Here is a 25016-nt window from a genome sequence, read left to right as displayed (position 1 = left end):
GAACTCCGTTTAATTTCTAAGACTATGAAGCATTTAATGGATACAGTGCTTTGCAGTTTTGTTTTTTAAATGTAATACTGCTTATTTAACTTCAGAAACATTTGAGCATTCTAAACATACAAAAAATCGAGAATGTTGCAGTGTGTTCAAGTACAGAAGGTTCTTGAACTTTCATTGATGGCAATGGCACTTCACTTTACTGACATTGAAGAGGTCTATAGTTTTGTTTAAAAAGTTTAAAAACTACCATACTTAAAACAAAACAAAACAAAAAAACAACAAACCAGCCCTTCTCATAGCTACTATCTCCCCCTTTAAATGAAGAGAAATGAATGCCCACTACAGAGTCAAGGGGTCCAGCCACGCAGTGCACATCTTGAGCTATGGCCTCTGCAAAGACATCTTCTCCACAGCCTCAGTGTCACACAAGGAACATCTTGAGTTGGTCTCCATTGTTTTGCTCTTTTTATCAATGTAGCTATGTGCACTCAATAACTTAGAATCTCTAGCCAGTAACCATAGAGTTAACACTACCCTACAAATATAATGAAATGCTAGAATCATCTTGAAGTGCTGTGTTACCAAAACAGCAAAGTGCACAGAGTGAGGAGAATATGAGAGTGCCTTTTCATTTTAAACATATTTGGAAATATGTACAACTTCATCACAGTTTCAGGATGCTGCAGATACCCCTGGGTGCAATATGTAAACCACTGGCAATGTCTAGAGTGCTTTGAGACACTACATTATGCCTGTATCTAATTTTGTAATTAAACCTAATGTGCCAATCATAGCACTGCCCAAGAAGACAGAGCAAGGTTTTTTTGTTTTGTTTTGTTTTTTTAAGATTTATTTATTTGAAAGGCAGAGTTACAGAGAGAGAGGCCTTCCATCCACTGGTTCACTCCCCAGATGGCCACAATGTCCAGGGCTGCACCGATCTGAAGCCAGGAGCCAGGTGCTTCTTCTGGGTCTCCCACATGGGTGCAGAGGCCCAAGGACTTGGGCGCCATCCTCCACTGCTTTCCCAGGCCACAGCAGAGAGCTGGATTGGAAGTGGAGCAGCCGGGACTGGAACTGGCTTCCATATGGGATGCTGGCACTGCAGGCAGTGACTTTTCCTGCTGTGCCACAGCACCGGCCCTCAATCAGTCCTTACAATGCTTCTTGCAGAGAGAAAAGAGTTCAAGAGTTAAAGATGGTAAGTGAACCTGTTGAGATATTTTTAAAAATAAACTGAAACCAGTATATTGTAACCAAAAGCTCGGCATATCATACAGCTCAATTTTGCTTACTGGTGTAAAGTTCTGCCAATCTTTCTTAGCTGAAAAAGTCGTTAGGGGAAACATCAGAAGGGAGCTAGCTAGGAACTGTAGAAACTTAAGAAAACACACACACACACACACACACAAAAACTGTTCCGGTCTGCAAGACATCTGGTGCTTAGCCCTCTGTGGCAGTACAAAGGGTTTAGGTTTGTGTGGTTTCTTCTTGTATCACACAATCCTTAAAGGAGGCAGAGTTTGAGAGCAGAAGCAAAAAGTTTGTAGGGGCTAACTTGTTTCTCAGGAGCCCGGAGACACCTGCACTTCCAGTCACTCTAATTCAGGCCACCCTGGGGACCCTCCAGACACCTGCGCGGGGCTGGGCTTGTTCCGCATAGGTGACTCCAGCACAGGGCAGTTTCGCTTCCGGAGACTAAACAACACGGTCTCCCGCTGGAGAGTTGCTTGGTGAGGGGCGGGGACCCGTGGGCGCTACGCCCACTCAGGGTCTCTCATGGTGGGAAGGAAGCTCAGGGACCCCAGCCGCGGGGTGCACAGAAAGGCACAGCACAGAGTCACTACTCGCCTCCGACGCGCTCCGACTTCCTCGCAGGGCTCGGCCGGCCATCCCCGGAGGCCCCACCCACGGCAACGCCGCTCTGACGGCGGCCGCCCATAGGCCGGAGTCGGAGCCCAGGACGACGTGCGGCGCGTGAACTACTTCGGGTCCAGCCCTGTGGGTTCTTCCGGGCAAGATTCTGTGCACCTGTCCTCCCTTCTGCTCCAGTATCTTATTCCTCTGGAAAGAGGAAGACATATCCGTTTCCAGAGAAAAAGCCGCGCCACAGCCAATTTAATCCTACCGTGGACCGTTGACCCCTCCAAAGCCAGAAAGCGCCCGGCACCTTTAAGTTGTGTGGCGCTCACGTGACTCACTAAGTGCTGGGGCCCAGCGGTCACGTGACGCCGCGCGCGCGCCCTCGCGCCGGGAGAGCCAGCCTGCGCTGTGCGCGTGCCTTCACCTCCGCCTCCCGCCCACCCCCTCGACGGGAGGGTGAGGAGCGGCGGAGGGATCGGGCGCCTGGGGCCCTGTGCGCGTGCGCAGCGAACAGCTGTCACCCAGTGCGGAACAAGTCTACCAAATTTCCCAAATCTCCCCGGGCCGGAGGCCACCGTCCTCCTTCACACCCTCCTCCTCTGGATCGTGTCCTCGCCCCCGCCCGCGTGCCAGGTAACCGCTCTTCGGGAGAGTGGGGACGCGGGCAGCAGGGGGAGGGGCCCGGGCGGTCTTCCCGGCACTGCGCCGCTCTGCGCCGGGGAGCGGGGGTGCGGGCGTCCGCGGGAGCCGCGGCGCCGGGGCAGAGACGCTGCGCTGCGTCCGGGGCCGCCGCGTCTGTCATGCTGGGGACGGCCGGCTGGGAGCGGCGGGCCCTGATGGCAGGGGAGCCCCTGGGAGCCAGTGACAGCCCGCTCCGGCCCTCACGGGGGATTCGGTGCCCGCGCTCGTCGTCCTCCCGGAGTCGGGGGTCGCACTGCTGGGAGCTGAGGAGCACGCGGGTGGTCTGGGAAGCCTGAGTCCTTTCCCTTGCTCTCCGGGCCGGGTCTGCGGCGGAGTCCGGGAAGGCCGGGCCTGGTGCGCTCCTCGAGGGCCCTCCGTGCCCCGAGACTGTCATGGCCCTCGGGGTGCGGGTGGAGGGCTCTCTTGTCCAGACCACCCGTCGCACTCGTGGCCTGCAGCCTTCCGTGTCGGGTTCGTTCTCATCCTTTGCAGCTGTCTTGGTTTTTCCTTTGCTCCAGTATGGGGGCATTTCTTCCTGCAGTGCCTACAGGAGCCGCGCTGCGGTGTAGACATTGGGTGCTTAATTAATGCGAGTTGCAGCGGGGCGCGTGGACTGCTAGGCACAGGATGTGGCGGGGGCGGGGGTGTGGAGGAGGAAGCCAGGCGAACTCGGGCTCCGCGGGCTGGAGCTTGAAGGTGCTCGGTGGCCAGCCGTGAAGCCAGTAGGGTTCGCTTACGATGCGTTCCTCGTGGACTCGGAGCCAGCGTGCCCTTTGGCTGCGCGATGCGAGCCTGCGTTGCTGCCTTCGGCTGTGCGCGAACCCCGGGAGGGATTTTCTCAGGTTCCTCCAGCCAGAGCAGACCAGACAAACTTCTTTTTGCACTTGGTACAACTCCTCCTCGCTAGGCGATTTATCAAGCAAGAGCTAGGAATTGAGGGTTAGAATTGCAGTCGGTTCACCCTTAGCCCGGCGCAAGTTTCCAGTAGGCTGGGTCCATTTAGGTTCGCACCAAACTTTGCCTTATTTCACCCGTTTGAATTCGCGATTTTTAATTTTAGTTGTTTTTTTTAACCCGGGGAAACTTGGCTTCACTGTTTCTGTGGGCAGCGGCTGCTGATATTCTAATTTCGAATTGTTGTGGTTGAAAATTAGTGACTTTAATTTTGAAAGGTTCCTTTTTATTATGTAGCAGTGGGTTCTACTTTGCGATCACCACTCAAGTTTTCCTACCTTGGTGTTCTCTTTGCAACCTCTGTGCTTGGTTTTGGAATGTGTTACACAGTTGTTAGGGTTTAGTATTTTTGGGAGGTCCGCTTTCTTCCAATTTTAGTGCTCTGGAAAGTGCACATAATCTTTATAGCACCCTGCAAACTTGGCAATACAATAAAATTTAATTCAGAGACTTGTTTCGTTAACCGTCGGTTGCTTTTTAAAAGATAAATGTTTTAAACATGTACACACACAGATGCTTCTTAAGAGTTCACAAGAATGAAGATTTTTCAGAAACTGAACAGATATTTAAAGAAAATTCCTTTGACTTAAATTTCAATTGAAGGATTAAAAATCTGATAAATTGAACTCTCCTACCATCCCTTCACTGAATTGCCCAGGGCTAAGTTAAGTGCACCTGGGGTTCGGTCAGTGACTCCTTGCCTTTCTTTTTCCCATTGTTTTGTAATTGCCTCTTGACTGGCTTTTCTTCTCTAATAAAATGACCAACACTTGAGGACATTCCCCCTCCCTCCCTTTGTTGTATAACTTACCTGAGTCAGGTCATTTAGCCTAAGGTGTTAGAAATGTCTTTTTCTTTCTGTTTAGAAATATCACCTGTGTTGAGATGCAGCTAGTAAGTGGATAGGGTTGTGCTGCCATCCCCACAATCAATTTTAGAATATTTTTGCCACACCTAAATGGAACCCTGTTCCTATTGGCTGTCATTGCCCATTTCCCTCTAATTCCCTCCCCTCCCTACAGGGCAACCATTAATCTGCTTTCCATCTCAATAGATGTGCCTGTGCTGGACATTGCATAAAACTGGAATTACATATTATGTGGTCTTGCGATAGGCTTTTTTCACTCAGCATAATATTTTAAAGGTCCATTTGTGTCGCACCCTGTATCAGTACTTCATTCCTTTTTATATCTGAGTAAGCACATTGTATGGATATCACTTTTTGTTTATTCATTCATCAGTTGATGGATATTTGAATTCTTTTCATTTCTGGGCTATTATAGATAATGCTGCTGTGAGTACGTGTGACCTAGTTTTTGTGTGAACATTTGTTTTTTTTACTTTTTAGATATATACCTAGTCATGGAATTGCTGAATGAAATGTCTTTAGTTTCTTTTTTTTTTTTTTTAAGATTAATTTATTTGGAATGCAGAATTACAGAGAGGCAGAGGCAGAGAGAGGCCTCTTCCATCGCTGGTTCACTCCCCAAATGGCTGCAACAGCTAAGGCTGGGTGACACAGAAGGCAGGGGCAGGAGCCCAAGCACTTGGGATGTCCTCTGCTGCTTTCCCTGTCACATTAGCAGGGAGCTGGATCTGAAGTGGAGCAGTCATGTGGGATGCAGGCACTGCAGGTGGTGGCTTGACTCACATAGACCACAATGCCGGCTTTTTTTTTTTTTTTCTTTAAGATTTATTTTAGTGAAAGAGTGACAGAGAAGAAGAGACAAAGAAAGATCTTTCATATGCTGGTTCGTTCCCTCAAGGGCTACAGTGGCTGGGGTTGGGAAAATTCAAAGCGAGCAGCTATCTGGATCTCCCACATGGGTGCTAGGGGCCCAAGTATACCGCCGTTTTCCACTGCTTTCCCAGTCCCACAAACCAGGGAGCTGGAGTGGAAATGGAGGACTCATAAAGGATGCCAGTGTCACAGGAGGTGGCCCAACCTGATGGGCCACAGTGCCCGTCCCCAAATGTCTTTTGAATGAATAAATGGGCACAGAGGCATAGCTATTCTTGAGGGAATGTCTCGCTAGGCCGTGGAGGGTTTTGTTGGCCTTTCCCTGCTCCATTATCTACCATATGCACTCCTAGAGACCAGAATTTTCTGTGGGGTTTTGTTCTGTGGCTATTGCCTTATTTTATTTTTCTGTATATTAGTAAGATCATCTCTTTGTCTTAGAGTACTCTTCATAAGGTTCATGGTTATTGTCTTGTTAGTCGTTGATTCTATACCTGTTATGGATGTAATGATAATACAGGAGTGTTCCAGTATCCTAATGCAGGTCTTAAAATCTTTAAGAAAACTGATAATATTTAGTGCTTCTCCCCTAACTCCCCATTCTGATACAGATTTCTCACCTCTGAAATCCCTACCAAAGCAGAAAGTGTTGTGAGCCTAAAATGTAAATTTAAATTTGGCTCATTGTCTGTGATTCCCTCAACCCTTAAAGAATCTCTGTGTACTCTTACTGTCCCTGTCCGTACCCTTTGGAAATTCCTGATAATAATGGAGACGCTTAATCCTGGCCTAACATAGAATAATGTCTTTAAGGAGCCTATCTCCCTTAGTCTTTTTTTTTTTTTAATTTTAAAGATTTATTTATTTATTTGACAGTCATTTAACAGAGAAGGAGAGGCAGAGAGAGAGGTCTTCCATCTGCAGGTTCACTCCCCAGTTGGCTGCAGTGGCCTGAGCTACCGATCTGAAGCCAGGAGCCAGGAGCTTTTTCTGCGTCTCCCACGCTGGTGCAGAGAGCTGGAATGGAAGTAAAACAGCCGGGACTCAAACCAGCACCCATATAGGATACCGGCATTTAAGGTGGCTGCTTTGCCCTGTACACCGCCCAGCCGGCCCTGCAAAGGGGCTTTAGTAACACTTCCTACTCACCGGCGCCCTGGCTCACTTGGCTAATCCTCCGCCTGCGGCGCGGGCACCCCGTGTTCTAGTCCCGGTTGGGGCACTGGATTCTGTCCCGGTTGCCCCTCTTCCAGTCCAGCTCTCTGCTATGGCCCAGGAAGGCAGTGGAGGATGGCCCAAGTGCTTGGGTCCCTGCACCCGCATGGGAGACCTGGAGGAAGCACCTGGCGATCTGCGTAGCGCCGGCCATGGCAGCCATTAGGGTAGTGAACCAATGGAAGGAAGACCTTTCTCTCTCTCTCACTGGCTATAACTCTCTCTCTCTAACTCTGCCTGACAAAAATCCTTAAATATCCACCCACAGTAATATATAATAAATGCAAACCCAGAAGAATCTAGAATTTTAAAGACTATGCATTAGCATAGTGTAACAGCTGAAGGCACTGTATACAGTATAACACAGCCTTCCAGTAATCCACTTTTATGAAATAGTAGGAAGTCACCAGTCTATCATCTTCACTGTATATGCCACCTTTAACCCAGTGATAGCACGCAATAGTTATTAGCCTACTGAGGAAATATACCTACTGCTACAAAGAATAAAAAACCCAGCAAAAATAAATTGTGCAAATAATAAGCAACCAAGGCAGGGAAATCTTTGCACCATGAAACACACAAACGTACTGCTCAGGACATTTCTCAGGAAAAAAAAATGAGTTATTAAGCATACTCTATAGTCTGAGATGCTAGATCCTGTTCTCTGGGAATCAGCTTAATATCAATACTAGGCAACCACTGATAAATATCTTCACTGTTTCCTAGATGTCTGAGTGATTTAAGATTCAAAATTGACAAAAGTTTGATACTGAAGTTATACTAAAACCTCATTTAGGTTACTAAAACAAAACAAAAGGTGTTAGAAGGAAATTCACCAAAATGAAAGTGGCAATAACTAATTTTTCTTTTTCCTTGATCCTCTCCTGTTTTCCAGATTTTTATTTTTTGACAGGCAGAGTGGACAAGAGAGAGAGAGACAGAGAGAAAGGTCTTCCTTTGCTGTTGGTTCACCCTCCAACGGCCGCCGCGGTTGGTGCGCTGCGGCCAGCACATCGTGCTGATCCGAAGCCAGGAGCCAGGTACTTACCCTGGTCTCCAATGGGGTGCAGGGCCCAAGCACTTGAGCCATCCTCCACTGCACTCCCAGGCCATAGCAGAGAGCTAGCCTGGAAGAGGGGCAACCGGGACAGAATCCGGCGCCCTGACCGGGACTAGAACCCGGTGGGCCGGTGCCACAAGGCGGAGGATTAGCTTAGTGAGCCGTGGTGCCGGCTGTTTTCCAGATTTTCTAACATGTATTTTGAATAATACTGATTCATAAAAGAAAATTCAGGAAATGAACATAAACACAAAGAAAACAAATTAACCCAATCCAATACTCAGAAATAACTAACTACTGTCAATATTTTTGTGTAGAACTTTCTCTGTGCACGAGTAGGGAGGGAAGAGTGATACACAGTAGTGGCACAATTATTTAAGACTGAAGGAGGTTACAGAATGCTGCTGTGGCTAGTGTGCAACATTGAGGCAGCTCACTTGAAGAGGTGAAAGCTGAGCTTTCTAAAGGATGGGATGGAATTTACCAGGCAGAGATATGCAGAACAGGGCAGTAGTTTAGGAAGAAGAAATAAGAATGTGAGTAGGATAGTAAGCCCATCCTGGAACCAGAGAGAAAGCTTAGTGGGAAGGAGACTGGCTGGGCAAAGCATTAAAGGTGGAGATGAAAGTTCCTCCAATCAAAGAGGCCTTGAAAAAGAATAAGGGGGAGGGGCCTGCGCTTTGGCATAGTGGGTAAAGCTGCCACCTGCAGTGCTGGCATCCCATGTGGGCACCGGTTCTAGTTCCGTATGCTCCACTTCCAATCCAGCTCTCTGCTAAGGCCTGGGAAAGCAGTAGAGGATGGCTTGAGTCCTTGGGCCCCTGCACTGGCATGGGAGACCTGGAAGAAGCTCCTGGCTTTGAATCGGCCCACTTCTGGCCATTGCAGCCACTTGGGGAGTGAACCAGGTGATGGAAGACTTCTCTCTTTGCCTCTCCCTCTTTCTCTCTCTCTTTTTTTAAGATTTATTTTATTTATTTGAAAGACAGAGTTAGAGAGGCAGAGAGAGAGAGAGAGAGAGAGAGAGAGAGAGAGAGGTCCTCCATCCGCCAGTTCACGGCCCAGATGGCCGCCGCAAAGGCTGGAGCTGCAGCGATCTGAAGCCAGGAGCCATGAGCTTCTTCCGTGTCTCCCACACGGATGCAAGGAGACCAAGGACTTGGGCCATCTTCCGCTGCTTTCCAAGGCCATAGAGAGCTGGATCAGAAGCGGAGCTGCCCGGGCTAGAACTGGCGACCACATGGGATGCTGGCATCTCAGACCAGGGCTTTAACTCCCTACGCCACAATGCCGGCCCTGTAACTGTCTTTCAAATAAATAAGTAAATCTTTTTTTTTTTTTTTTAAAAGCCCTTTGTTAATAATTTCTTTTATATCTCCATTTAGGTCTAGGTATAAATTTATCATATCTGCTTGTTAACTAGAGCAAACAGAATTAGGAGCTATCCTCTCAGCTCTGCTTCTCTGAGATTTCTCACATAACTCAGACTGTCTTGATATTCCTCTAGAAATCAACCAGTTATCTCAAAAAAGTTCACACCTTATCACTGCTGCTTTGGAAATATAGATGGGAATAGTGTGCTCATCTTCACCTCTAGGGCAGCATCTCAATTTCCACCCAAGTCAGTTTGCTATCTCTTTTTTAGTTGAAGATCTTTTCAAATGCAAATAGACTAATTCCCCCTGTCCTTAGGGCATTTAAAATTCCTGTAATATCTGTTCCTATCTTAAGCTCCCCCACCCAGGCCATTTCTAGATAGTCCTACCATTGACTTTTCTTTCTTGCATGCTATTATAGGCCTTTCCCAAGAATGTTGTTTTCTTGCTAGGTTGACTTCTACCAATTTCCACCTTCCCACATATCTTTCCTGTCTCTACCTGAATGTAGAGAGGACTTCAAAAAGTTTGTGGAAAATGGGTCTAAAAGAAGTTTATTTGGATGCAAAAATTTTTAGAAATCCATGCATAGTTTTTTCATGAACTTTTTTTTAGAGATTTGAGAGGTAGAGTTACAGACAGTGAGAGGAAGAGACAGAAAGGTCTTCCTTCCACTGGTTCACTCCCCAGTTGGCTGCAATGGCCAGAGCTGTGCCCATCAGGAGCCAGGAGCTTCTTCCTGGTCTCCTACGTGGGTGCAGGGACCCAAGGACTTGCGCCATCTTCTACTGCTTTCCCAGGCCATAGCAGAGAGCTGGATCGGGAGGGGAGCAGCTGGGACTAGAACCGGCACCCATATGGGAAGCTGGCACTGCAGGTGGAGGATTAACCTGTGCCTTGGGTGCCGGCCTGCCAAGAACTTTTTGAAGCATCCTCATATATTTCCTCAGGGAAACCTTGTCTGTTGCCCCTCCCCTAATCTAAATCCTTTTGCTTAATGATAATCTGTTTTAATTCCCTACTCTTTAACACCGAGCCCAGTTTATAATTGTGTTTATGTGATTATGTGTTTTTTTTTTTTTTTTTGACAGAGTGGATAGTGAGAGAGAGAGACAGAGAGGAAGGTCTTCCTTTGCTGTTGGTTCACCCTCCATTGGCCGCTGCAGCCGGCGCATCGCGCTGATCTGAAGCCAGGAGCCAGGTGCTTTTTCCTGGTCTCCCATGTGGGTGCAGGGCCCAAGCACTTGGGCCATCCTCCACTGCCTTCCCGGGCCATAGCAGAGAGCTGGCCTGGAAGAGGGGCAACTGGGATAGAATCCGGTGCCCCAACCGGGACTAGAACGTGGTGTGCCGGTGCCGCAAGGCGGAGGATTAGCCTGTTAAGCCAGGGCGCCGGCCTTATGTGTTTTTAAAGTGTAAAAATAAATTTTAACTATCATAATTAATACATAATGCATACTTAAAGCTGGAATGAAAATTTTACAAAGCAATACTTTTCCACCTGTGCTCTGCTCTAATATTTTGTTTTTTTAATCACATATTATAAAAATATTGTGATAACCCACTGCTTTGGGTAGGACTGCCGTTTGAACAGCACAGCTCTGAAGCAATTCAAGAAAAATGCCTCATCTCCATCAGCCTCCAGTGAAGCAATCGGCTATTTTCTCAGTGTTCACTGATTGCAAGTACAAACATAACTGTGAATACCAGGACCCTTCCGCTTCATTACAAGAACTACCTGTTGCTGCTCTTACATAGAAGCACATGGAAGTTATGTTTCACCCTTAGTACCCTGAAGGAGGTTTGCGAAGGTCAGGTTGAGAAACATCTAGATCTGACTCTCAGTTAAGACTTAAGTTGCAGATTTCTCTGGTCCACTGATAGCCAGTACTCTTGAGCTCATTTCAGGTATGTGGGCAGTCACTGAATTTCAGTGCTGGCCTCTCATTAGTTTTGTTTTCTCAATTTGTTACAGATCAAAATTTCAAAAATGATAATGGACGAAGCCAGGCCAGTAAGTATTGGGAAACAGATGAATTAGGAGCCTGGCTGAATTAGGGTGCCACATTGACTAGATCATTAGATCTGTGATTCTTGTAGTTGTTCACTTACCAAACTCCTGGAAGGAAGGCTGAGTACTATTTTACCCCACCATGAACTATTAATTTCTTAAAATCTGTTTTGTTAAATAAACATTAGAAGTAACTAAGTGCTTAGCAAAAAGGGCTGTTATAACTGAATACTTGCTGTGATAATCATAACTTGGAAGAATATTTAGAAACATTTGAAAATGTTAACTTTTTAAAAATAAAGATTTGTTGCTTTGAAAGCCAGCGTTACAGAGAGAGAAATTATCCATCTCCCGGTTTCACTCTCCAAATGGCTGAAATGGCTAGGGCTGGGCCAGGCTGAAGCCAAGAGCCAGGAAGCCAGGACGCAGGAGCTTCATCTGGGTCTCCCACATGGGTGCAGGGGTCCAAGTATGTGGGCTATCATTCACTGCTTTTCCCAGGAGCCTTAGTAGGGAGCTGGATCATAAGTGGAACATCCAAGACTGGAACTGGCGCCAACAGAAGATGCTGGCGTCGATGCTGGCCCTCCATCTGTTTAAATTTCAAGAGTACCTTGACCGGCACCACGGCTCACTAGGCTAATCCTCCGTCTGTGGTGCCAGCACACCGGGTTCTAGTCCCGGTCAGGACGCCGGATTCTGTCCCGGTCGCTCCTCTTCTAGTCCAGCTCTCTCCTGTGGCCCCGGAAGGCAATGGAGGATGGCCCAGGTCCTTGGGCCCTGCACCCACATGGGAGACCAGGAGAAGCACCTGGCTCCTGGCTTGGGATCAGCACAGTGTGCTGGCCGCAGCGGCCATTGAGGGGTGAACCAACGGAAAAGGAAGACCTTTCTCTCTTTCTCTCTCTCACTGTCCACTGTGCCTGTCAAAATAAATAAATAAATAAATAAATTTAAAGTACCTTAAAAATTAAAAACCTTTAAAAAATTTCAAATGGAATCTTTGACTGAAATTTGGATACTTTACTGATACTTAGACTACAACATTCAGGCAACTTTCATTAGCAAAGAAAATCTGGATTTGAGATAGGCAGATTTGTTTATCTTTTGATACTTTTTATTTTGTTTTTTAATAAATGTAACTTTTAATTCCACTTCCCATGAACTTTATTATTTATTATTTATTATTATTTATTATTTATTATTTATTATTTGAGAAGTAGAGTTGCAGACAGTGAGAGGGAGAGAGAGAGTTCTTCCATCCGCTGGTTCACTCCCCAAATGGCCACAACGGCCGGACCTGTGCCGAACCAATTCCAGGAGCCAGGAGCTTCTTCCAGGTCTCCCATGTGGGTGCAGAGGCCCAAGGACTTGGGCCATCTTCTACTGCTTTCCCAGGCCATAGTAGAGAGCTGGATTGGAAGAGGAGCAGCCGGAACTAGAACCGGTGCTCTTATGGGATGCCGGCGCCGCAGGCAGAGGGAGGATTAACCTGCTGCACCACAGCCCTTTGATAATTTTTAAAAAATCATTTTATTTATAGATATTTGTTATTTAAAAATATTTACTTATTTGTTTTCTGCTTGAAAAGTGAAGTGACAGAAAGATACACACACACATACACACACACAATAATCTTCCATCTGTTGGTCTGCTTCCCAAATGTCCGCAACATCCAGGATTGGGGCAGGATGAAAAGCTGAGAGCCTGGAACTCTTGGTTCTTTCACATGAGTGGCGAGGGGTCCAGACATTTGCCATCATTTGCTGCCTCCACAGGATGCATTAACAGGAAGCTGGATCAGAAGTAGAGTAGCCAGGATTTGAACTGGCACTCATTTATGGGATGTGGGTGTCTCAAGTAGGGGCTTAATCCACTGCACCATAATGCGTATCCCCTAGATACAAAAATTCAGGAAACATAAAAGGGTAAAGATGCATGTTCAAACCTTTAGCCTTCAAGCTGCTAGTTCTCTCCTCCCTCTGGCCATTGTTAGTTTCTTCTTGAATTTTCTAGAGTTTTATTTATTTATTTATTTATTTTTATTTGAAAGGCAGAGTTATAGAGAGGGAGAGAGGGAGGGAGGCAGAGAGAGAGAGGGAGAGGAAGGGAGGGAGGGAGGCAGGCAGGCAGGCAGAGAGAGATGTCTTCCATTTGCTGGTTCTCTCCCCAAACGGATGCAATGGCTAGAGCTGAGCTGATCTGAGGCTAGGAACTTGGAGCTTCTTCCAGGTCTCCCATGTGGGTGCAGGGGCATCTTTCATAGCAGAGAGCTGGATCAGAAGTGGAATAGCTGAGACTTGAACCGGTGCCCACATGGGATGGTGCCCACGTGGGATGCCGGCATTGCAGGCAGGTTTACAGTTTATACCACAGTGCTGGTCCCTAGAGATGTTTTATATAAGTAGATACACACACACACGCACACACATTTTTAAACAAATGGAAGTACTTATTTTAATTTTTTTAAATGAAGGAGCGAGGCAGAGACAGATTTCCCATCGGCTGGTGCACTCCCCAAATGCTCACAATGGCCAGGGCCAAGCTAGACTGAAGCCAAGAGCTAGGAACTCAATCCAGGTCTCACATGGATGGCAAGAACTAAGTTTCTTTCTCTCTCTTTTTTTTTTTCCCCCAAAGGTTTAGTTAGTTTATTTCAAAGGCAGAGTGTCATTGAGATAGAGATAAAGTGATCTACCATCTGTTGTTTCACTCCCTAAATGTCTGTGATGGTCTGGTCTGGGTCATGCTGAAACCAGGAGCCTGGAACTCCATTCAGATCTCTCACGTGGGTGCAGGAGTCCAAGTACTTGGGCCATTTTTCACTGCTTTTCCAGACATAGTAACAGGGAACTGGATTGGAAACAGCAGCTGGGACTTGAACTGGCACTTTGATATGGGATCCAGTGTCACAGGCAGCTTAACACTGTGCCACAACCCTGGCTCAGAAACCCAATTTTTTGAGCCATTACCACTGCCTCCCATGGTGTGCAGGATGTTGGGAACAGAGCTGGGACTTGAGCCTAAGTACTCCACAGTGAGATGTAGGTGTCCCAACTGCTGGCTTAGCTGCTCAGGCCAAATGCTTGCTCTGTCATACCTATACTTACTATTTTAAGATTTATTTTATTTATTTGAAAAGCAGAGTTAGAGAGGAGACATAGATCTTCCATCCACTGGTACTCTCCCCAAATGGCTACAACGGGCAGGGCTCTGCCAGGCCGAAGTTAGGAGTTTCAACTGGGTCTCCCATATAGATGCAGGGGCCCAAACACTTGGGCTATCTTCTGCCACTTTTCCAGGTGCATCAGCAGGGAGCTGAATCGAGAGTAGAGGAGCAAGAATTCAAACTGGCATCCTTATGGGATGCTGGTAGGTGGGGTAGCTTTGCCTGCTATGTCAGTGCTGGTCCCACTTTGTTTTTTTTTTTTTTTTTGTTTGTTTGTTTGTTTTAAATCTAGGTTGATCTCAGTTTTAGAAAAAGTGCAGTTATGGTAACTTATTTCCTTGAAAAGTAAGTTGTCTTCATGCCCCATCACCCTTGGTACTTTAGTGTGTATTTTGTACAGACATTCTCCTACAGGATCACAGTATATTTATCAAAATCAGGAAATTAGCATTGATACATTACTATCATCCAATGCTTATACCTTTTACATTTCATAACTTTTACTAATTAATGTTCTTTGTAGTGAAGCTACAGTCTGGAATGATGCAGTGCATTTTCTTAGATTCAGGTCTTTTAAGTATGCTACAGTCTCAAATGTTGATTTCAGACTAGTTTTTAGTAAAAGGTGAAAGATCTGAAGAGAAACCAGAGTATCAGAATAGTTTTTATGATCTTTATTTTCCCTTATCCTCAATGTGTTCTTTGTTTGCTTGTTCATGACAGTTGTGAAAATGACAGTTGATCTTAGAGTCTGCTTGGTTTTCGTTTCTTTACTATTTATTTTTTTATTTTTTATTTTATTTTTTGACAAGGCAGAGTGGATAGTGAGAGAGAGACAGACAGAGAGAAAGGTCTTCCTTTTTGCTGTTGGTTCACCCTCCAATGGCCGCTGCGGCTGGCTCATCTCGCTGATCCGAAGCCAGGAGCCAGGTACTTCTTCCTGGTTACCCACGTGAGTGGAGGGGCCCAAGGATTTAGGCTATCTTCCACTGCTTTCCCAGGCCCTAGCAGAGAGCTGGATTGGAAGTGGAGCAGCCAGGGCTAGAACTGGTGCCCATACGGGATGCTGGCACTGCAGGGGGCAGCTTTACTCCCTATGCCACAGTGCCAGCCCCGCCTAGCATTATTATTTTTAAGAAAGTGAAATATTGGGCCTGGCACCGTGGCTCACTTGACTAATCCTCTGCCTTCGGAGCCGGCATCCCATATGGGCACCGGGTTCTAGTCCCGGTTGCTCCTCTTCCAGTCCAACTCTCTGCTGTGGCCCGGCACAGGAGGGCAGTGGAGGATGGCCCAAGTGCTTGGGCTCCTGTACCCGCATGGGAGACCAGGAGGAAGCGCCTGGCTCCTGGCTTCGGATCGGCGCAGTGCCAGCCGTAGCGGCCATTTTGGGGGATGAACCAATGGAAGGAAGACCTTTGTCTCTGTCTCTCTCTTTGTCTGTAACTCTACCTGTCAAATAAATAAATAAAAAATCTTTAAAAAAAAAAAGAAAACTCTTGTTCTTTGTCAGGTTTTCAGTTTGCTTATTTATATTTAAGATATTTATTTGAAAGAGTTACATAGGAGGAGGACAAGGAGGGAGGGAGGGAGATGATGGGGGGAGAGGAAGAGAGAGGGGGAGAGAGAGAGAAAGAGAAAGATCTTCCATCTGTTGGTTCACTCTCCAAAAGGCAGCAATGGCCAGGTATGAGCTAGGAGCCATGAGCTTCTTTCAGGTCTCCCATATTGGTGCAGGAACTCAAGTACTCTGGCCATCTTCCATCGCCTTCCCAGGCACATGAGCAGGGAGCTGGATCTCAAGTGGAACAGCCGGGTCTCCAGCCAGCACCCATATGGGATGCCAGTGTTGCAGGTGGAGGCTTAACTGTTATGCCACAACACTGGTTCCTGCTTGCATCTTTTTTTTTTTTTTGTTAAAGATTTATTTATTTGCAAGTCAAGAGTTACACAGAGAGAGGAGAGGCAGGGGGAGAGAGAGAGAGAGAGGTCTTCTATCCACTGGTTCACTCCCCAGTTGGCCGCAGTTGCCAGAGCTGCACTGATCCAAAGCCAGGAGCCAGTAGCTTCTTCCAGGTCTCCCACGCAGGTGCAGGGGCCCAAGGACTTGAGCTGTGTTTATCCAAAGCCAGGAGCCAGGAGTTTCCTCTGGGTCTCCCACTGGGTGCAGGGGCCCAAGGGTTTTTGGGCCATCTTCTACTGCTTTCCCAGGCCATAGCAGAGGGCTGGATCAGAAGTAGAGCAGCTGGGTCTCGAACCGGCGCCCATATGGGATGCCGGCGCTTAAGGCCAGGGCCTTAACCTGCTTCGCCACAGTGCCGGCATGCATTTTTTTTTTTTTATCAGTTTGGATTTATGGTTTTCTGTTGTATTCAATAGGTTATAACCTGCTAATATTACTTAATTTATTTTATTTATTTTTATTTTTAAAAGATTTATTTATTTTTACTTGAAAGAATTACACAGAGAGAAGGAGAGGCAGAGAGAGAGAGGTCTTCCATCTGCTGGTTCACTCCCCAATTGGCCACAATGGCCGGAGCTGTGTCAATCCAAAGCCAGGAGCCAGGAGCTTCTTCCAGGTCTCCCACATGGGTACAGGGACCCAAGGACTTGGGCCATCTTCTACCACTTTCTCAGGCCATAGTAGAGAGCTGGATCAGAAGTGGAGCAGCTGGGACTCGAACTGGTGTCCATATGGGATGCCAGCACTGCAGGCAGCGGCTTTACCTGCTATGCCACAGGGCCGGTCTCTATTTACTTATTTTTAAATTAGACCAATTGTTTCAAAGTTACTTTTATTTTTTTAAAGATTTATTTATTTATTTGAAAGAGTTACACACAAAGAGAAGGAGAAGCACAGGGAGGGAGGAAGGGAGGGAGGGAAGTGTCTTCATCCAATGGTCACTCCCTAATAGGCCGCAGTGGCCGGCCAGAGCTGTGCTAATCCGGAGCCAGGAGCTTCTTCAGGGTTTCCTATGAAGGTGCAGGGGTCCAAGGACCTGGGCCACCCTGTATTGCCTTCCTAGGCCATAGCAGAGAGCTTGATTGGAAGTGGAGCAGCTGGGACTAGAACTGACGCCTATATGGGATTCTGACAAGGCAGGCAGTGGTTTTACTTGCTACGCCACAGCACTGGCCCCAATATTACTTATTGACTGTCAAATTGCCATAGATTTTCCCCAGGAAAATCTGACAGATTGCATTTTGTGTCCTTTTAACATGTCTCAACATTACTTCAGCATTTTGGGCATAGTGATAAAGCTCAGCTTATCTTGAGCTTTGCCTACCCTAGCTAGTTAGAAGCTAACATCTAGGTGCTTATTGTTACTGAGGTGCTGCTCCTAGACCCTCTTAACGTGTGTGTTCACATATACTTGCACATTTATATACACACACACAGGGAATTACACAACAAATGTGTTAAGATCATTTTTGCATTCCTCAAATAGCTCCTTGGTTATTGTTGATTATTCTAACATGCTTTTGTGTTTTGTTCATATAAATTTAACCTTTTTAAAAAAAGATTTATTTATTTATTTGAAAGTCAGAGTTACATAGAGAAGGAGAGGCAGAGGCAGAGAGAAAGAGATCTTCCATCTGCTGATTCACTCCTCAAATGGCCATAATGACCGCAGCTGCTCCAATCCGAAGCCAGGGCCCAGGAGCTTCCTCTGGGTCTCCCATGTGGGTACAGGGTCCCAAGGACTCGGGCCATCTTCCACTGCTTTCCCAGGCCATAGCAGAGAGATGGATTGGAAGTGGAGCAGCCAGGACTTGAACCAGCACCGATATGGGATGCCGGCACTGCAGGTGACGGCTCCACCTGCTATGTCCCAAATTGTTTTTAATTCATTTAAAAGATGAGGAGGTGTGGGGGGCATTATTTCATTTCCCAAATGCCCACAATGGTCAGGACTAGGCTGAGGTTGAAACCTAGATCCAGGAATGCATTCCAAGGGGGTGGCAGGAATCCAATTACTTGAGCTGTCACCACTGCCTTGCAGAATTTGCATTGGCAGGCAGCTGGAGTCAGGAGCTGGAACCTGGAATGAAACTCAGGTGCTCAGGTACCACTGGGCTATAGGCTTGCTCCTGTTTGTTGATTTCAAAAAGGAAATTTTGTCAGTATTCTTAAATTGGTTGGCAGTTTTCTTGGGTTGTTTTTATTACCCATTTTAGGCTTGCTTCTTCTTTTAAGCTTGCTAATTTTTCCCCCTATTATCTGGATCAGCTTAAATTCATTGGATTATCTTTCTTAAAAATTGAACAGAGTTTCTGTGTGAAATTGGGTTTGATACTGTAAATTTGTCTTTAATTCAGTGTACTGTTGTGTGTGTGTGTGTGTGTGTGTTTAAGCTGGAAACACTAGGGAGTAGGTAAGTTCTGTTTGAGAGCCAGGTATGAGGGATATTGAATTTACAGTTAATTTTACCTACTTGGTTTCTGACTTTGATAAAGTGTTTTCTATTTCTGAACCTTAGTTTCATCATCTCTCAAATGGAAATAATCACAACCTGCTAACTTAACAGAGAACTTTTAAGTATGAAAATGAAGTAACATGTTAAAGCACAGGAAAGAACCAGCAGCCGAAAGGCCTTTTAATAAAATTTTAGGGGTCAGCACTGTAGCACAGCAAGTTAAAGCCATGGCCTGCAACATTGGCGTCCCATATGGGGATCAGTCTAGCCCAGCCCTGGCCGTAGCGGCCATCTGGGGAGTGAACTAGCAGATGGAAGATCTCTGTAACTCTGACTTTCAAATAAATAAAATGAATCTTTTAAAAAAAAGATTGTATGTTATAATCAGTGTAACAGACTGTAATTTTACTTTAGGCTTTTTTTTTTTTTTTTGACAAGCAGAGTGGACAGTGAGAGAGAGACAGAGAGAAAGGTCTGCCTTTTCCGTTGGTTTACCCCCCAATGGCCTCTGCGGCCGGTGCACTGCGCTGATCCAAAGCCAGGAGCCAGGTGCTTCTCCTGGTCTCCCATGTGGGTGCAGGGCCCAAGGACCTGGGCCATCCTCCACTGCCCTCCCGGGCCACAGCAGAGAGCTGGCATGGAAGAGGGGCAACCGGGACAGAATCCGGCGCCCCGACCGGGACTAGAACCCAGTGTGCCGGCACCGCAGGTGGAGGATTAGCCTATTGAGCCGCGGCGCCGGCCTTACTTTAGGCTTATATCCCAATTGTATTTGTGTATTCAGGTAGAGTGACATACATACACACACACACACACACACAGAGTGCTTACGAGTGTGCGAGAGCGCTAGTATGCGTGAGTAAGCTTCCATCTGCTGGTTCACTCCCCCAGACAACTTCCATTAACTGGGACTGGGCTAGGCCGAAGTCAGGAGCCTTGAACTGAGTAACCCATGTGAGTGGCCCTGCCCTAAGTACTTGGGCTGTCCTCTGCTTCTTTTTCAAGCTCTTTAACAGGGAGCTGGATCAGAAGTGAAGCAGCCAGGACTTGAACTAGCGCCCATATGGGATGCCGGCACTGCAGGCGGCAGCTTGTATCTGCTACACCACAGTGCAGCTTCCCAGAATTTCTCCTTTGAATCTCTTCGTGTAGTGGTTGGGTATCTCTCATTAATACAGTTAGCTTTTAAAAATAATTTTATATTCATAACTGTTGAGAGCATGACACTTAGCTTATTTATTTATTTATTTATTTATTTTTACAGGCAGTGTGGATAGTGAGAGAGAGACAGAGAGAAAGGTTTTCCTTTTTGCCCTTGGTTCACCCTCCAGTGGCTGCTGCGGCCAGCGCATCTCGCTGATCCGAAGCCAGGAGCCAGGTACTTCTCCTGGTCTCCCATGGGGTGCAGGGCCCAAGGACTTGGGCCATCCTCCACTGCCTTCCCGGGCCATAGCAGAGAGCTGGCCTGGAAGGGGGGCAACCGGGATAGAATCCGGCGCCCCAACCGGGACTAGAAAGAACCCAGTGTGCTGGCGCCGTAAGGTGGAGGATTAGCCTGTTAAGCCACGGCGCCGGCTGACACTTAGCTATACTGATTTTTGGTTTAGAGATTACTTTTGGTTACAAATTTAAAATAATAGGGTTGGAAGATGAATCCAATAGTGAAGAAAATAATGGTCATTTTTAGTGAGCATTTTCTATTTTTTTTTTGACAAGCAGAGTGGACAGTAAGAGAGAGAGAGAGAGAGAAAGGTCTGCCTTTTCCGTTGATTTACCCCTCAATGGCCGCTGCAGAGTGGACAGTGAGAGAGAGAGAGAGACAGAGAGAAAGGTCTGCCTTTTCCGTTGGTTCACCCTCCAATGGCCGCTGCGGCCAGCGCACCGCGCTGATCCAAAGCCAGGAGCCAGGTGCTTCTCCTGGTCTCCCATGCGGGTGCAGGGCCCAAGGACTTGGGCCATCCTCCACTGCCTTCTCGGGCCACAGCAGAGAGCTGGCATGGAAGAGGGGCAACCGGGATAGAATCCGGTGCCCTGACCGGGACTAGAACCCAGTGTGCCGGCACCGCAGGCGGAGGATTAGCCTATTGAGCCGCGGCGCCGGCCTTACTTTAGGCTTATATCCCAATTGTATTTGTGTATTGTGGCCACAGCGCCGGCCACCATTTTCTATTTTTAAAAAATAAACCTAATGCTATGTTAATGTTTCTGCCTTGTGATTACTGTATGTCAAGTACTTTCTAAATGCAGTAGATCTATTACTTTAGAATTTACTTAATTTTTCACTGTCCACTTATTTCCAAAAGACAATTTAGTACTGTGTCTGCGTTTATACTTAGAGCTTCTTTTCCTTTTTTTCTTCTCTGCGCCTTTGGTAGATTTGATTATGACATCTTACATGATATTTTCCTGTATTGGCATGAGAGAAATTATTTTATGAAGTGTTACAAACCACTTCCTAGGTTGACAGATTTCTTTAGAAGTGTTGTTTGTAAATTTTCTTCCCCTCTGACGTTAATCATACATGTATGTCAAGATTTCATACTAGAGCAAAATGTTGGTAAGGTACATGGATCATATGTAAAGATTATTTTTGAAGTCAGTGTACAAATGATTTCCTACTACAAGTTACCTTTTAATTGTCAATGCCATTGTTGATGTTGTAATTCCTGATTATTTAAAAGTTAAAGGTACTTTACTGGAGGAGCCTCACTTGATTACCCATTCATTCTGTAAATTTATAAGTATTTATAGTTGTTGTATTGATTGTATGTTAGAGTAAGATTAAGGGAAGTAGACCTAGGCAAATTATTTCCATTTCAAGGGCTTCATTACAAAGGTATAACCTAACCCTAGATGTTTTAATTAAAATAGTGTCGTAAAATGCAAATAAAAAATCTTATAGTCCTATGTTGGTATTCATGGAGCATGCACATTTGTCTTGCTTTAGATGAGTTTAATATATGAAAATATAGAGTTGACAAAAAAGGTGATTGGCATACAGAAGGATTCTTTATCTTAAGTGGTCTCAGGATAGTTTAAGAAAAAATCTTGGTATAATTTAAGGTATTGTAATTTTAGGTTTTTTTTTTTTTCAAATATATCATTTTTATTGGTTATTTTATCTTAAAAAAAGATTCTGTGTAATACTTGAGGCATGCAAAAGAGAACAGTCAACAGGTGGAAAGACAGAGACAGACAGAAAGTGAGCTTTCCTCTGTTGGTTTACTCTGCAAAAGTCAGCAACAGTTGAGGCTGGGCCAGAGCCAAAGTTGGGAGATGGGAAAGCAATCTAGGTGTTCCATGTGGGTGCCAGGGCCTCAAGGAGGTGACTTGCTGCCTCCTGGGCTGCTTGTTAGCTGGAAGCTGGAATAGTGGAGCTGGGACTTGAACCCAGGCCTCTGATAGGGACCGTGTATGTGGACATCCCAATTAACATCTTAACTGGTAGGCTAAATGCCTGTTCCTGTGTTGCTTTTCTGTCTCATCCATCTTGCCTGTTTGGCTGTCTAGATTGTTGTGTTATTTCCTTGCTTTAAAAAAGTGAATTTAGGGGTAGGCATTGTGGTGCAATGCTGCTGTTTGCGACACCCACATCCCTTATTGTAGAACTGGATCAAGTCCTGGCTACTCTGCTTCAGATTAAGTTTCCTGTTAACGCATCCTGGGAGGCTCCAGATGGTGCTCAAGTGCTTGATTCCCTGCTACCCACGTGGGAATTCCAGGCATCTGGGGTTGTCCTGATCCAGTGCTAGCTGATTGAGGGCCTTTGAAGGAGTGAACTGGTGAATGGAAGATCTCTGTTTCTTTCAGTCTCTGTCATTCCGCCTTTCAAGTAGGTGAAAATAAATATTAAAAAACAATTGGAGGGGGTCCAGTGCTGTGGTGTAGTGGGAAGCTGCCACCTGCAGTGCTGGCATCCCATATGGCACAAGTTTGAGTCCCTGCTGCTCCACTTCCAATCCAACTCTTTGCTCTGGCCTGGGAAAGCAGTAGAGGATGGTCCAAGTGCTTAGGCCGCAGCTCCTGCATGGGGCCCAGAAGAAGCTCCTGCCTCCTGGCTTTGGATCAGCACAGCTCCAGCTGTTGGAGCCATTTGGGGAGTGAAAGCAGATGGAAGACATCTCTCTCTCTCTGTCTCTGACTCTCCGTTTCAAGCAAATAAATAAATATTTAAAAAATTAGATTTATTTTGCATGTACTTTCCCTTGAATAGATGGAATGTTTTTTAGATTTGTGAAAATGGATATGTTTTGTATTGCCCTAGACTTTCTGAGATTTATATTTCTAGTAATGATATGATTTGTTAATTTTCAGTGCTATATAATTTCATTGGGTAAATATATTTTGGTGTATTGATTCTTCTGTAGATTGACATTAAGTTGTTTTCAGCTTTTAGCTGTTCAAAATACTGCTGTGAACATTGTTGACTAAATGTAGAGTTCCATTAGGCCATAGAGGGCATTTTGGTGCTTGATAATTCTTTATCGTCTACACTTCCCTTTTGTTGTCAGATCTTTAGTAGTATATTTGGCCTCTACTCATTAGCTGGCACTAACACTGCTCCTGTTGTTGCAAAATAAATCTCTCCAGACACTGCCAATGTCTGCAAGGGGACATAATCACCCCTCATTGAAAACTGTTGCCCTTGAGGCATGGGCAATGAAGATTATTTTTGTGTGCTCCCTATCCCTCTGAGAAGGACAACTTGGTTTTTAAAAAGAGGTTATTTGGAAGGCAGATTTAGAGAGAGCGAGAGAGAGCAAGCGAGAGATCTCTCTTCCATTTGCTGGCTCATTCCACAAATGGTCGCAATACCCGGTGAAACCAGGAGTTTAGAGCTTCATCTGGGTCTCCCACGTGGATGTCAGTAGCCCAAGTACTTGGATCATCTTTCACTGCTTTTCCAGATGCATTAGCAGGGAGCTGGATGGGAAGTGGAGCAGCCATTACTTGAACTGGCACCCATATGGGATGCTGGCATGGCTAACCCACTGTGCCACAGTGCCAGCCCCGGTAACTCACTGTTTTTGGTTCAAATCCCATTTATCTTTAAGGCTCATCTCAAACTATCTCTTTTGTAAGCCTCCTCCCACAGTGTCCATCTGTGATCTTTTCCAATAACTCTTCTAGCATTTGTATTTGTGCCTTAAATCTGACCCTGAAGTTTATCTTACATTCATTTGAAACTCTGCTTGCATCCCTCATCCTTCTGGCTAAGAGGAAGGACTCTGGTCAGTTGTTTAATCTTTATTCCCTTGTTGATTTCCTTCTGTCTTTAACTTAGGGAGCTGTCCTGGAAGGAATTCTTTTTACTTTGATCTTTTGCATCCAGAGCAGAACAGAAGCTGACTTTAAGCATCCAAGTTTTCCTTCTACATCCCAGCTCTTTTAGTTCTCTATAGCAAAACCTTAGGAATGCCCAGATGTTATCTTTTCAAGGCTATGTGATCTTTAGTGAGTTTCATCTCTTGATGTTCATATTAAGTGCTTAAATGTTAGCTGCCTCAGCTGTTAGTGACGCAAAGATTCTTGCTTCTGCTTCAGCTGGACACTTCTCATAGGGATTGATGGGTGGAGTCTTAGGTTGACATTGTGACCTACTTCGCTGGGTCTTTTCTATTTTGGATGTAGCTGTTGGAATAGTCAATGGCTTTGTTTTACATTTCTGAGATAATTTTCTTATCTTTACCTGTCTAAGAAAATTTTCTGTTTTTGCCTCTGCGTCTTTTTAGTAATTTACTTTGGCAGATTCTTTGACAAATCTTTGTCTTTAACTGTAGAAACACAAAATTGTCACCTGAATGAATGAATGATTTTAGAGGAATAATTAGAAAGGCCTGAGAACCTGTGTGCATTGGAGAAAAATGAGAGTAGTTATCTTGAATATCAAACTGAAGAATTTGAAGATAAGGTGGTTTGAAGTTGCAGGCTATTTTACACTTAGAGAATGGCTTGTTAGGAATGTTACATTTGGAAGACAGATTAGAGATTACTCTCTAGGTGAAGATTAGGGACCTTGTGGAGTAAAAGCAGGGAAGCCAGGAAGCTATTGATAAAATAAAGGTCTGAATTTGTGAGATTTGAATTTGATTTTGTGGATGTAAGTTATCAGTGGCTTCCATCCCCTGTCCTCGGGGCCATGGGGGGCCTTGGAGATCATTTAGTTCACTGGTTCTCAGACTTTTACATGTGAAAAAATTTATTGGACTGAAGCTTTGCCAATTTTAAAAATTTTTCCAAAATAAAAAATATTACAGAAAATGATTTATCTGCTATTTTTGTCCAAAAATACCAGCAAAGAAAAAAGGGCATTTTCTAAGAATCAAATATGAAGGAAACTATGAAGAACGAGAGAACCTCTACTTACTTTTTTAATTCCCTAAGTTTAAGTGTTACTAAGACTTGAGAAGGAAGAAGTGCCTTAGATGAGGTCACACCTCAGCGTGCTGATGGAGCCATGTCAGTCCAGGTCTGCGGCTATGATCTAGTTCCATGGTTCTCAATACTTTTTTGGGTGATTCATGATGT

General features: G+C 45.6%; 1 protein-coding gene across 2 annotated transcripts in view; it reads left to right on the top strand.

Moving 5' to 3' along the window:
* Positions 1 to 2312: 2312 nt before the first annotated feature.
* Positions 2313 to 25016, top strand: part of KDM4C (lysine demethylase 4C) — a 363336-nt gene continuing 340632 nt past the window's right edge. For both annotated transcript variants that reach the window (XM_062208268.1, XM_062208267.1), the window contains exon 1: positions 2313 to 2496. The gene's annotated coding sequence lies outside the window, so the exon portion shown is untranslated. The remainder of the gene's footprint in view (positions 2497 to 25016) is intronic.

The sequence above is a fragment of the Lepus europaeus genome, chromosome 12 (genome assembly GCF_033115175.1).
Source record: "Lepus europaeus isolate LE1 chromosome 12, mLepTim1.pri, whole genome shotgun sequence".
Lineage (NCBI taxonomy): Eukaryota > Metazoa > Chordata > Mammalia > Lagomorpha > Leporidae > Lepus > Lepus europaeus.
This window is presented reverse-complemented; position numbering and strand designations above follow the sequence as displayed.